Below are 15235 nucleotides of genomic sequence, written 5' to 3'. Positions count from 1 at the left end.
GGAAAATTCTGGGCAAATGGTAGGGAGAGATGGAGAGAGACAGACAGACGGTGGGGGAGATGGGACAGAGAGAGATGGGGTGGGGAGGGAGAAAGAGAGAAAATACTTGCACTAATACAGTTAAGGTAAAAGGAAGTGAATGAGAATCCAAGTAAAAAGCAGGCTAAGTGTGGTTGCTTACACTTGTATTCTCAGCACTTGGGAAGGCTGAGGCAGGTGGATTACCCGAGGTCAGGAGTTTGAGACCAGCCTGTCCAACATGGTGAACCCCGTCTCTACTAAAAATATAAAATGAGCCCAGTGGGCTGGCACATGCCTGTACTCTCAGCTACTCGGGAGGCTGACACAGGAGAACCACTTGAACCCTGGAGGCGGAGGTGGCAGTGAGCCTGCTATTGCACTCCAGCCTGGGTGAGATGGAGGATCTGTCTCAAAAACAAAACAAAAAAACAGTGTTTAAGTTCAAACCACAGCTATTTATTCTAAAAACTATTTTAAAATTATCAATCCACAGGTATTTTTATGTGCTGGATTTGTTGTTGGTGGTTGTTTGTTTCCTTTTTGAGATGGAGTCTCACTCTATCATCCAGACTGGAGTGTAGTAGCGTGATCTTGGCTCACTGCAGCTGCCACTTCCCAGGTTCAAGCAATCCTCCTGCCTCAGCCTCCCGAGCAGCTGGGATTACAGGTGCCTGCCATCAAACCAGGCTAATTTTTGTATTTTTTTGGTAGAGATGAGTTTCACCATGTTGGCAAGGCTGGTCTTAAACTCCTGGCCTCAAGTCATTGGCCTGCCTTAGCCTCCCAAAGTGTTGAGATTACAGGCAAGAGCAACTGGGCCCAATGTGTGCTGGTTTTTAATTATAGAGAAATTATAATGGTTTTTATTTAGATTTGCAATCTCACACACTAACAGCATGAAATACAACACAAGGCAAACTATTATTAGGTTGCCTCTCTAATGAGTCACTGAAATATTTACTACAAACAAATGAACTTAGGTCAGGCGCTATGGCTCACACCTGTAATCCCAACACTTTGGGAGGCTGAGGCAGGTGAATCATGAGGTCAGGAGTTTCAGACCAGCCTGACCAACATGGTGAAACCTTGTCTCTACTAAAAATACAAAAAATTAGCTGGGCATGGTGGTGCTCACCTGTAATCCCAGCTACACAGAAGGCTGAGGCAGGAGAATCACTTGAACCTCGGAGGCGGAGGTTGCAGTGAGCCGAGATCATGCCACTGCACTCCAACCTGGGTGAGAGTGCAAGACTCTATCTCAAAAAGAAAAAAAAAAGAAAGAAAGAAATGGACTTAGAAGTTTCAGATTGCCACAAAGATGTCAAAGCAAAAAAGGAAATATTTTTACTGTGTTCCAAAACTGTCTTTCTGAAACCAAGAACTTTTTTATTATGGATTTTTCTTTAAGCAAAAGAAAATTTTTTTTTTACAAAATATAAACAAGCACATAGGAAGTCACGGACTAATGACAGGTGATAATTTCTTGTTTAAGTTGCAGAATTGTATCATTTTATTTGTGGATACTTTTAGTGTGGATAAGATAAATCAACTGTGCATGGTTTTCAGTTCCTGTATTACATCATTTAAATGAGTGCTGTTCAACGCTAATAATAATTAGGAATTTTAAAATGTAGAGGCCTAGGCCCTACTCTGGGACATCTACATTTAATTGGTCTGGGGTGGCTTTGGTATCAGTATTGTTTAAAGCACCTTGGTGATATGAATGCCTCCAGGTTTGAGAATCAACAAAAAGAATATTTTGCCTAAATTCAAATAGTAGATTTTCAGAAAAGTCCTGAGAATTGGATTAAAATTATGGGAAACTCATGGTTTCTCAACATCAACTCCACTGACATTTTTTTGTTTTCTTTTGTTTTTTTGAGATGGAGTCTCACTCTGTTGCCCAGGATGGAGTGCAGTCGCCTGATCTTGGCTTACTGCAACCTCCGCCTCCTGGGTTCAAGCAATTCTCCTGCCTCAAACTCCCAAGTAGCCGGGACTACAGGTACACGCCACCATGCCTGGCTAATTTTTCTATTTTTTTGGTAGAGATGGGGTTTCGCCATGTTGGCCAGCCTGGTCTCGAACTCCTGACCTTGTGATCTGCCCACCTCAGCTTCCCAAAGTGACATTTTAGACAGGATCCTTCTTTGTCCTGGAGCCTGTCTTGTATGTGGGATTTTTTGCAACATCCCTGACCTCTCAGCACCAGATGGCAGCAGAACCTCTTCCCAGTTACAACACCAACAATGTCTCAAGACATTGCCAAAGGGACCCTGGGGGATGGGCAGGGGGAAGGTGGGGGGCAAAATCGCCCCGCTCTCTAATTGAGAACCACTGACTTAACCAATCCCACGTTTTTCAAATAATTCATTAGTTCTAGGAAAACCTACCATATAAATAAACACATCCTTTAATTAAAACAGCATTATATAACCACACACATAACACACAACACAATATTTTTTAAATGATATTCCGGGTGATGTTTTGAATGAAAAATTAACCAATACAGACGTTTTCCATTTCTTCTACTGTTCCACTACACCATGCCCCACCCGAACTCTGCCTTCATGCAGTTCCTATTCAAATAGTCTCAGTGGAACTTTTTATAGAGACGAACACCTTGCACTCGTCCTCTCTCTATAGAGAAGGTTGGAAATAGCACCTGCGAGAGCTCCCACCCAAAAAATTTCAACTTACTGACAATTTAACCTCCATCAGCTATCAGAAGTATCCATGGGGACAAAGAACAATGAAAAGCGTTTATTTTGTTCCATTTGTTAGCCCTTATTCTCCTTTTTCTCTTCATGCTGGAAGAAAAGCTTAAGTAGCTTTGTTTCTAATTTGATCTCCCCTCTCCCAGTGATCTTGTGTTTCACCTCTCTGGCAACAAGTTCAATAAGATTTATTCATTCAGTAACTCTCTGAGCCTCTTTCTATGTTTCAAACACTGGTCTAGACAGGGTGATATAATAGCAAGCCACATAACATCTCCCCACCTTCTTGAAGGTTACTTTTTAACAGCCAGAGTTATCTCCATTACTCCACACTTTATTTCTGACTAGGCAGATTGTATTTTCTATTGCATGAGCTCCTGTTTTTAACAAATGTTCAATTTGTGAAAGTTTGTGACCAAAAAGAATGCTAAGATTTTTTTCAGCGTTGAACTTGCTGTCCTCTTCATGCACTGCTGGGATCATATTGTAACCAGCATGCCATTTTGAGTGATTTGACAAACATTACTGGTACTGTGTAGAATAAGTTCAAAAGTAACTAATGTTGAACAAGGAGGGGGCACCTTCAGTAGCCCCAAAGTGGGGCCTCAGGTCTGATGTCATCACTGGCCCCATTAGGAGTGGGGTAATCTGAGGGATGCAGCTTTATTCAAGGTAGCCTCACCAGAATAGAGCCTTTGAATGGGCCTATCTGCAGTGGCATGTCACATGGCTCACTCAGCTGCTGTGAGGTATGAATTTTCCAAGTGGAAAGACCACATAAGTCCATAAAATAAAACAAGGTTCAACAGAGTCTTGGGCAGAGCTGGGAGAATATCCTTGAGTTCTCCCCACTCCAAGTTCTGCACAGACGTTGCCGAAGTTGAACATCCATGGCAACAGAGTGGATACCATTGGGTTTCATCCTAGGCAAACCATCTGTGAATTAGGCCCTGGCATTTAGGGGAACCTTGGGGAACAAAGGGCCCCATTCAAACAGTGGGAGTGGAGCAGATAAAGTTTCTCAAAAAGAAATAACTGCCAAAATGCAAAGCTGAGAGGCCCTGGAGCAGATGAGCTGCCTTCTGGAAAAAACAATTTCCATTGGACAACCGAGTCTTTCTTTTTTTTTTTTTTTTTAAATACTTCAACTTCTACGGTACATGTGCACAACGTGCAGGTTTGTTACATATGTATACATGTGGCATGTTGGTGTGCTGCACCCATTAACTCTTCATTTACATTAGGTATATTTCCTAATGGTAACCCTCCCCCCTCCCCCCACCCCATGACTGGCCCCGGTGTGTGATGTTCCCCTTACTGTGTCCAAGTGTTCTCATTGTTCAATTCCCACCTATGAGTGAGAAAATGCAGTGTTTGGTTTTTTGTCCTTGCGATAGTTTGCTGAAAATGATGGTTTCCAGCTTCATCCATGTCCCTACGAAGCACATGAACTCATCATTTTTTATGGCTGCATAATATTCCATGGTGTATATGTGCCACATTTTCTTAATCCAGTCTATCATTGTTGGACATTTGGGTTGGTTCCAAGTCTTTGTTATTGTGAATAGTGCCACAATAAACATATGTGTGCATGTGTCTTTATAGCAGCATGACTTAGTCCTTTGGGTATATACCCAGTAATGGGATGGCTGGGTCAAATGGTATTTCTAGTTCTAGATCCCTGAGGAATCGCTACACTGACTTCCACAATGGTTGAACTAGTTTACAGGCCCACCAACAGTGTAAAGTGTTCCTATTTCTCCACATCCTCTCCAGCACCTGTTGTTTCCTGAGTTTTTAATGATTGCCATTCTAACTGGTGTGAGATGGTATCCCATTGTGGTTTTGATTTGCATTTCTCTGATGGCCAGTGATGGTGAGCATTTTTTCATTTGTCTTTTGGCTGCATAAATGTCTTATTTTGAGAAGTGTCTGTTCATGTCCTTCGCCCACTTTTTGATGGGGTTGTTTGTTTTTTTCTTGTAAATTTGTTGGAGTTCATTGTAGATTCTGGATATTAGCCCTTTGTCAGATGAGTAGGTTGCGAAAATTTTCTCCCATTTTGTAGGTTGCCTGTTCACTCTGACAGTAGCTTCTTTTGCTGTGCAGAAGCTCTTTAGTTTAATTAGATCCCATTTGTCAATTTCGGCTTTTGTTGCCATTGCTTTTGGTGTTTTAGACATGAAGTCCTTGCCCATGCCTATGTCCTGAATGGTAATGCTTAGGTTTTCTTCTAGGGTTTTTATGGTTTTAGGTCTAACTTTTAAGTCTTTAATACATCTTGAATTGATTTTTGTATAAGGTGTAAGGAAAGGATCCAGTTTCAGCTTTCTCCATATGGCTAGCCAGGTTTCCCAGCACCATTTATTAAATAGGGAATCCTTTCCCCATTGCTTGCTTTTCTCAGGTTTCTCAAATATCAGATACTTTTAGATATGCGGCGTTATTTCTGAGGGCTCTGTTCTGTTCCATTGATCTATATCTCTGCTTTGGTACCAGTACCATGCTGTTTTTGTTACTGTAGCCTTGTAGTATAGTTTGAAGTCAGGTAGTATGCTGCCTCCAGCTTTGTTCTTTTGGCTTAGGATTGATTTGGTGGTGCAGGCTCTTTTTTGGTTCCCTATGAACTTTAGTTTTTTCCAACTCTGTGAAGAAAGTCATTGGTAGCTTGATGAGGATGGCATTGAATCTATAAATTACCGTGGGCAGTATGGCCATTTTCACGATATTGATTCTTCTTATCCATGAGCATGGAATGTTCTTCCATTTATTTGTATCCTCTTTTATTTCATTGAGCAGTGGTTTGTAGTTCTCCTTGAAGAGGTCCTTCACGTCCCTTGTAAGTTGGATTCCTAGGTATTCTATTCTCTTTGAAACAATTGTGAATGGGAGTTCACTCATGATTTGGCTCTCTGTTTGTCTGTTATTGCTGTATAAGAATGCTTGTGATTTCTGAACATTGATTTTGTATCCTGAGACTTTGCTGAAGTTACCTATCAGCTTAAGGAGATTTTGGGCTGAGACAATGGGGTTTTCTAGATATACAATCATGTCATCTGCAAACAGGGACAATTTGACTTCCTCTTTTCCTAATTGAATACCCTTTATTTCCTTCTCCTGTCTAATTGCACTGGCCAGAACTTCCAACATTATGTGGAATAGGAGTGGTGAGAGAGTGCATCCCTGTCTTCTGCCAGTTTTCAAAGGGAATGCTTCTAGTTTTTGCCCATTCAGTATGATATTGGCTGTGGGTTTGTCATAGATAGCTCTTATTATTTTGAGATACATCCCATCAATACCTAATTTATTGACAGTTTTTAGCATGAAACGTTGTTGAATTTTGTCAAAGGCCTTTTCTGCATCTATTGAAATAATCATGTGGTATTTGTCTTTGGTTCTGTTTATATGCTGGATTACATTTACTGATTTGCATAGGTTGAACCAGCCTTGCATCCCAGGGATAAAGCCCACTTGATCACGGTGGGTAAGCTTTTTGATGTGCTGCTGGATTCGGTTTGCCAGTATTTTATTGAGGATTTTTGTGTCAATGTTTACCAGGGATATTGGTCTAAAATTCTCTTTTTTTTGTTGTGTCTCTGCGAAGCTTTGGTATCAGGATGATGCTGGCCTCATAAAATGAGTTAGGGAGGATTCTCTCTTTTTCTACTGATTGGAATAGTTTCAGAAGGAATGGTACCAGTTCCTCCTTGTACCTCTGGTAGAATTCGGCTGTGAATCCATCTGGTCCTTGACTCTTTTAGGTTGGTAAGCTATTGATTATTGCCTCAATTTCAGATCCTGTTATTGGTCTATTCAGAGATTCAACTTCCTCCTGGTTGAGGAGAGGGGGTAGGTGTCGAGAAATTTATCCATTTCTTCTAGATTTTCTAGTTTATATGCGTAGAGGTGTTTGTAGTATTCTCTGATGGTAGTTTGTATTTCTGTGGGATCAGTGGTGATATCCCCTTTATCATTTTTTACTGTGTCTGTTTGATTCTTCTCTCTTTTCCTCTTTATTAGTCTTGCTAGAAGTCTATCAATTTTGTTGATGCTTTCAAAAAACCAGCTCCTGGATTCATTGATTCTTTGAAGGGTTTTTTGTGTCTCTATTTCCTTCAGTTCTGCTCTGATTTTAGTTATTTCTTGCCTTCTGCTAGCTTTTGAATGTTTGCTCTTGCTTTTCTAGTTCTTTTAATTGTGATGTTGGGGTGTCAATTTTGGATCTTTCCTGCTTTCTCTTGTAGGCATTTAGTGCTATAAATTTCCCTCTGCACACTGCTTTGAATGCGTCCCAGAGATTCTGGTATGTTGTGTCTTTGTACTTATTGGTTTCAAAGACATCTTTATTTCTGCCTTCATTTCGTTTTGTACCCAGGAGCAGATTGTTCAGTTTCCATGTAGTTGAGCGGTTTTGAGTGAATTTCTTAATCCTGAGTTCTAGTTTGATGGCACTGTGGTCTGAGAGATAGTTTGTTATAATTTCTTTTCTTTTACATTTGCTGAGGAGAGCTTTACTTCCAAGTATGTGGTCAATTTTGGAATAGGTGTGGTGTGGTGCTGAAAAGAATGTATATTCTGTTGATTTGGGGTGGAGAGTTCTGTAGATGTCTATTAGGTCCGCTTGGTGCAGAGCTGAGTTCAATTCCTGGGTATCCTTGTTAACTTTCTGTCTCGTTGATCTGTCTAGTGTTGACAGTGGGGTGTTAAAGTCTCCCATTCTTATTGTTTGGGAGTCTAGGTCTCTTTGTAGATCACTCAGGACTTGCTTTATGAATCTGGGTTCTCCTATATTGGGTGCATATATATTTAGGATAGTTAGCTCTGCTTGTTGAATTGATCCCTTTACCATTATTTAATGGCCTTCTCTCTTTTGATCTTTGTTCATTTAAGATCTGTTTTATCAGACACTACGATTGCAACCCCTGCCTTTTTTTCTTTTCCATTTGTTTGGTAGATCTTCCTCCATCCTTTTATTTTCAGCCTATGTGTGTCTCTGCACGTGAGATGGGTTTCCTGAATACAGCACACTGATGGGCCCTGACTGTTTATCCAATTTGCCAGTCTGTGTCTATTAATTGGAGCATTTAGTCCATTTACATTTAAAGTTAATATCATTATGTGTGATTCTGAGCCTGTCATTATGATGTTAGCTGGTTATTTTGTTCGTTAGTTGATGCAGTTTCTTCCTAGCCTCGATGGTCTTTACAATTTGGCATGCTTTTGCAGTGGCTGGTACCAGTTGTTCCTTTCCATGTTTAGTACTTCTGTGAGGAGGTCTTTTAGGGCAGGCCTGGTAGTGACAAAATCTCTCAGCATTTGCTTGTCTGTAAAGTATTTTATTTCTCCTTCATTTATGAAGCTTAGTTTGCCTGGATATGAAATTCTGCATTGACAATTCTTTTCTTTAAGAATGTTGAATATTGGCCCCCACTCTCTTCTGGCTTGTAGAGTTTCTGCCGAGAGATTCACTGTTAGTTTGATGGGCTTCCCTTTGTGGGTAACCCGACCTTTCTCTCTGGCTGCCCTTAACATTTTTTCCTTCATTTCAACTTTGGTGAATCTGGCAATTATGTGTCTTGGAGTTGCTCTTCTCGAGGAGTATCTTTGTGGCGTTCTCGTATTTCCGGAATCTGAATGTTGGCCTGCCTTGCTAGATTGGGGAAGTTCTCCTGGATAATATCCTGCAGAGTGTTTTCCAACTTGGTTCCATTCTCCCCATCACTTTCAGGTACACCAATCAGATGTAGATTTGTTCTTTTCATATAGTCCCATATTCCTTGGAGGCTTTGTTCATTTCTTTTTATTTTTTTTCTCTAAACTTCCTTTCTCGCTTCATTTCATTCATTTCATCTTCCATCACTGATACCCTTTCTTCCAGTTGATTGCATTGGCTCTTGAGGCTTCTGCATGCTTCACATAGTTCTCAAGCCTTGGCTTTCAGCACCTTCAGCTCCTTTAAGCACTGCTCTGTATTTGTTATTCTAGTTATACATTCATCTAAATTTTTTTCAAAGCTTTTAACTTCTTTGCCTTTGGTTTCAATATCCTCCCGTACTCTGGAGTAGTTTGATCGTCTGAAGCCGTTTGATCGTCTGAAGCCTTCTTCTCTCAACTCGTCAAAGTCATTCTCCGTCCACCTTTGTTCCATTGCTGGTGAGGAACTGTGTTCCTTTGGAGGAGGAGAGGCACTCTGCTTTTTAGAGTTTCCAGTTTTTCTGCTCTGTTTTTTCCCCATCTTTGTGGTTTTATCTACTTTCGGTCTTTGATGATGGTGATGTACAGATGGGTTTTTGGTGTGGATGTCCTTTCTGTTTGTTAGTTTTCCTTCTAACAGACAGGACCCTCAGCTGCAGGTCTGCTGGAGTTTGCTAGAGGTCCACTCCAGACCCCGTTTGCCTGGGTATCAGCAATGGTGATGGCAGAACAGCGGATTTTTGTGAACCACGAATGCTGCTGTCTGATCGTTCCTCTGGAAGTTTTGTCTCAGAGGAGTACCCAGCCATGTTAGGTGTCCACACCGCTACTCAGGGGTGCCTCCCAGTTAGGCTGCTCAGGGATCAGGGGTCAGGGACCCACTTGAGTAGCAGTCTGCCCATTCTCCGATCTCCAGCTGCGTGCTGGGAGAACCACTGCTGTCTTCAAAGCTTTCAGACAGGGAGATTTAAGTCTGCAGAGGTTACTGCTGTCTTTTTGTCTGTCTGTGCCCTGCCCCCAGAGGTGGAGCCTATAGAGGCAGGCAGGCCTCCTTGAGCTGTGGTGGGCTCCACCCAGTTCAAGCTTCCCAGCTGCTTTGTTTACCTAAGCAAGCCTGAGCAATGGCAGGCTCCCCTCCCCCAGCCTCACTGCCACCTTGCAGTTTGATCTCAGACTGCTGTGCTAGCAATCAGCAAGACTCCGTGGGCATAGGACCCTCTGAGCCATGTGCGGGATATAATCTCCTGGTGTGCCATTTTTTAAACCCCTCGGAAAAGCACAGTATTAGGGTGGGAGTGACCTGATTTTCCAGGTGCCGTCTGTCACCCCTTTCTTTGACTAGGAAAAGGAACTCCCTGACCCCTTGCACTTCCCTAGTGAGGCAATGCCTCACCCTGCTTTGGCTCGTGCACAGTGCACTGCACCCACTGTCCTGCACCCACTCTCTGGCACTCCCTAGTGAGATGAACCCAGTACCTCAGGTGGAAATGCAGAAATCACCCGTCTTCTGCATCACTCAAGCTGGGAGTTGTAGACCGGAGCTGTTCCTATGCAGCCATCTTGGCTCCTCCCTCCCAAACTTTGCCTTTTCAAAAGCATGTTGTTACTGTTTCCAATACCAGAGTGCTCTCACTTTAATTAACCTATATAGTGCACTAAGTCATTGGCCAGATTTGATTAAAAAGGCTCTCTAGTACCTCAACAGTTCCAAAAAAGCTCATACTTCTTTTACTGTATGGCCGTATCTACCACCACTTCAAGCATTATCTGATTCCTACCTAACTTAATGACTACTCCCAAGAAGTTAACAAAAGTGCTTTGTAGCCGCATTTTGCAGACACTCACCGCTAATTCTCATAATACTCATGACCAGAAATGTTTGATCTCCAAAACCAGAGAGGTCTTTAGGAGGAACTAACATGATGTCATCTATGTAAGGTGACCATACATGCCAGGTAAAAAAGAAAAGAGAATTAACTTATGAGCTACCATCCCATGGCAGACTGCAAGGCTGTGTTCCTCCCCAGTACCATATGATTGAGCTTAATCAGTAAAGCATTAATACTGAGGTCTTTTTGCTTGCCGTGGTTCCATGCCCATTCTAACCTTTGAATCCAGTAGATGAAACTATGCCTAGCAGCATAGAAGAGAAAAGTGTACAACAAAGGCAGCCAACATGAGTCCATAGGCCTTAGATGGTTTTAAGCATCAGCCATTCACCTTTGACCATGCAGCTGTCCATGGATCCCACCTGCAGCCTCCTCTTTAATATGTGGCATTTCTGCTCTGAGAACAGAGAAGCCACTAAGATTTACTTGCCAGTTACTGTGATCAGTGTCCTACTCTTTGTCCTCAGTTTATCCCAGGTGATTTAGCCCCCTGAGTTCATTCCCAGTGGTTCCCCTGGAATGAACTCAAACTGCCCTTTTTATGAAGACTCCCAGATCAGTGGAGAGACTGAATTTTCACCTCTACTTCCCTCCCCAACACTGGCAATTTTGGGTCTAGGGAAATCTCTGTGCATGGTATTATGACCTTGGGTAGGGGTGATGTAGTATGAAATAACTCTTTCTGTTACCAGTCACAGCTTCTTCCAATTTTGTAAGCCTAGGAAGTATCTTTGCTTCTTTCCAAAATTTTGATAAAAGTAAGATAATTTTCTTGGATTTGAATTGTTTCCAGTTGTATTTTTGTGGGGATAGGATGTTGGTGGTTCTTCTAACATGTCTTTCCTATTAACTATTTTTTATAGCATGTACATGCTAGTACAGTCAACATGAAAGCAAAACCTTAAAGAGTTAAATACATAACTTTTTTTGTGGTAGTTTTTTGTTTGTTTCACTGCAGTATTTGATACACATAAAGAATACTGCACTTCTGGCCAGCCTCAGTGGCTCACACCTGTGATCCCAACATTTTGGGAGGCCGAGGCAGGCAGATCACGAGGTCAGGAGATCGAGACCATCCTGGCTAACACGGTGAAACCCCATCTCTACTAAAAATACAAAAAATTAGCTGGGTGTGGTGGTGGGCACCTGTAGTCCCAGCTACTCAGGAGGCTGAGGCAGGAGAATGGCGTGAACCCAGGAGGCAGAGTTTGCAGTCAGCGAAGACTGCGCCACTGGAGTCCAGCCTGGGTGACAGAGCGAGACTCCATCTCAAAAAAAAAAAAAAAGAAGAAAAGAAAAAAAATAATACTGCACTTCCATTTGCACATTTGTTTTAGATTGAACTCATAATTTTATTATCATAAACAACTACTAGAGGTCAAAATTGTATGTCTGCATTATATTTAATGTTGACAACTCTGAAATAGGTCTTTTTCATTAAACGAACGATATTATTTACAAAAATTTACCCAAATTATGGGAACTCCAATTATGTGAACATTTGGTGTTTTTTTTTTTTTTATTTCAGAATCAAAGGCCTAACAAAGACAACACAAAGCACAGGGAATCTTATTGTGAAAATAAACAAGCAAAAATTTTTCTAGGCCAGTTACCCAAAAGATCAAGATAAAATCTTTTATAATATCTCATTAAGAGCAGACCAATGTTCCAAAGAATTATATTGTTTTTCACAGAGATCAAATTATAATTTTGTATCAATGTATTTTTGGCATTAAAATTTAATTTTTAGAAAAACATAAATAATTTTCTTATCCAGCTTGATTACACATAAAATTCCTCCACAAGATTCATCTTCTACATAATTTCTACAACTCTTACATACCTATCAGGTTTTTTTGCCCCCAAATTTTTTCTCCTTTTAATTTTTATTTATTTATTTTTTTAGACAGGGTCTCACTGTGTCACCCAGGCTGGAGTGCAGTGGTGTGATCTTGGCTCACTGCAACCTCAGCCTCCCAGATTCAAGCAATTCTTCTGCCACAGCCTATTGGGCAGCTGAGATTATAGGCACCCACCACCACATTAGGCTAGTTTTTGTATTTTCAGTATAGACTGGTTTTCACACTGTTGTACGGGCTGGTCTCGAACTCCTGTCCTCAAGTAATCCACCTGCCTCAGACTCTCAAAGTGCTGGAACAACGGTGTCAGCCACCACACCTGACCTCTCCTTCTCATTTTTAAATAACCAATAATTTTATTTTAGAACCAAAATACTTTTTTTCTCAACAAAACATATCTTTTAAATTTCATAGCTTGATCTTCATGTCTTATTTGACGAGTTCCATATCTTCCACTTCTGCCACTAACTGCATCCATTGCCTCTTGTATAGCACACAACAAGCTTCACCATAGCCACCATACTCATTTCCTTCACTACTGTCATGCCCTATTTTTAGTTATTCAGATAAGGTGACAAGCTCTTGGGACATGCTTCTACTCCCATAGAAGTCAAAACACAATTAGGCATATGGGTCACTGGTCACCACATAGCCTAGGCCAAGCAATCTGGAATTTCTCCCCAGGGATGCCTTATTTCTCAAGTTTATTACTTTGTCAGTTACTAGGTGACACATCTTCATAAATAGAAAGCAAAATCAGTCTAAAAAGCAGACCACTCCAGGTTGATACATAGTCAAAGACTCATTAAGGAGAACTTATATATGAGGCAATCATGGGCAGTGGCAAGACAAGGTACATCTCTCCACTTGCAATGCACATCTGACTAATATTTTATACTATGAAAAGGAATGAGAAAGGAATGAAGTCTTATTACTTCTCTGCAGATAACAGAATGGGTATATACAGGAATGAATCTGGCTTTAGGGTTAAATCATTTAAGGCCCTTTTCACAGGCAGGCACTAGTAACTAAAACGGAAAACTAAATAAATGTATTTTTGAGAAATGCCTCGAGTTTCTATGCTGTTAAAAATTTCTTTAGGAATTCACTAAATAGTACTTAATTAGAAGAAAAAAATCCATAATGCTTATACAATAAATAAATGCTATATAAGGAAACATACCTATTTGAAAACATGGCTATATTGGAAGTTTTATTTTAATTTCTAGATTCCAAAAATGCAGAGTAGTTGTTCCAACATAGTACTTTGACAGTCTGTACATTGATGTGTATGGAGTAAATCAGAGTGAAGCCAATGTTACAAAATTTAAGGGTATGTTAACTAAAGGATAGCATTTCTAAGATACTTTGAATATTAGGTAATTTGGCATTTTCCCATAAGTAAAATAATTCTCATGTTTTGAAACTATATGAATATGGAAAAAATGGCTTAAGAGCAGCATCTGTATATGACACTGTATGGTTGACCCACTGGGATAACTGTTTTCATCTACAGAATTGAATTTTCACTTTTAAGAGGTCTTACAGTGGAACTAGGAATCACTGCTTTGAGAGAACCTGCATATACACCAGTCATTATCTGTTTGGTCTCTATACAGTTTAACTTAGATTTATTCTAGTTAAGCCATAAGTTCAATGTGTAGACTTATTTTGATTAAATAATTTTTCTATCAAAAAAAAGGAAAAGGAAAAAGAGGAAAAAAAATCACTGAGAGTGTGTTAAGCCATCTAGATGATTTCTTGTATTACTCACTAGTTAAAGTAAATTCTGGGGTCTCCTACCATCTGGTCAACATTCCTAAATATGTTTAGGGGGATGAAAACAGAATCAAGTTGCAGGCCACCATCTTGTAGGAGATTATAGGGCTGTCTGTACATTGCTGCAGTAACACCTTAAAGGTCTGCTGCTGTCCTTCCCATGTGAAAGCAAACGGATCCTCTGAGCTTGTGGTTAGGAAATGTTAGAAAAAAGTAATCAGCAAAATCCAGTACTCTAAGTTCTTAGGTAATATTCTAAGTGCTGTAGCAAAGAAATGTCTGACAAAGAACATGTATGAAAGGCGTCACTTTTAAAATTTTCTGTAGTCCATTTTCATTATCCACAAGCCATCTGGCATCTGTATCAGGCCATCCAGAGTTACTAAAGTTACTTTGAACCAGGCATGCTATCCCCAGCTTTTACTACTCCAGAATGCTCTCTTGTATTTCTTTGTGACCATCTGGCAATCTATATCGCCTGCTAGCCTTCAAAGGGAGAAAGTTAGCAGCTTCCTGGTTGCGGTTCCCAGTCTGCAAGGCTTCATAAGTTTTATGATCACTTTTGTAGGGAAATTCCCAGTTCCCTTGGAATCTGCTGTACTTCCTCTATATATTTCCACTGGGGTATCCCTCTGGCAAGTCCCCCTTATTGGGCTACACCTTCCAACAGGAGCTAATACCCTAATCCACTGACATGGACACCCAAGATGCTTCTTACTCTGTCCCAAGTGTTGTCATAGACAATATGGGTAGTTTTATTATTACCTTTTCTGCTTCTTATCCAGTAAGTTACATACTATGTACATCCAAACCCCATAACTTCAGCAGCCATGCAGAAATATTCTCATCAAGTTCCTGCTGAAACTCAGCATTAATCTCCACCAGTTCAGATGGCATATGCTCCAGCAGAGGCAACTGGCCTCCAGCCTGTCCCTGCTCAATATTCAGCATGCCGAATAAGCATTTGGGCCTCCTCCATTCTATCTTTCTCCTTCTTATCTTCCAGCGTCACATCAGTCTCACTATCATTCTCAATTTCCAATGAGTTCTAGGTCTTTCCACGATGGCACACACTTTCACCCTGGGGAGCTTTCTGTCCTGTATCTTGGTGTATATACATATCAAAGTTTCTGATTTTTCTTTCCTTTTTTTTTTTTTTTTGAGATGGAGTCTTGCTCTGTTGCCCAGACTGGAGTGCAGTGGCGCAATCTCAGCTCACTGCAACCTCCACCTCCCAGGGTCAAGCAATTCTCCTGCCTCAGCCTCCCGAGTA

Source organism: Pan troglodytes, chromosome Y, assembly GCF_028858775.2.
Source record: "Pan troglodytes isolate AG18354 chromosome Y, NHGRI_mPanTro3-v2.0_pri, whole genome shotgun sequence".
Taxonomy (NCBI): Eukaryota; Metazoa; Chordata; class Mammalia; order Primates; family Hominidae; genus Pan; species Pan troglodytes.
Note: the sequence above shows the minus strand (reverse complement) of the source record.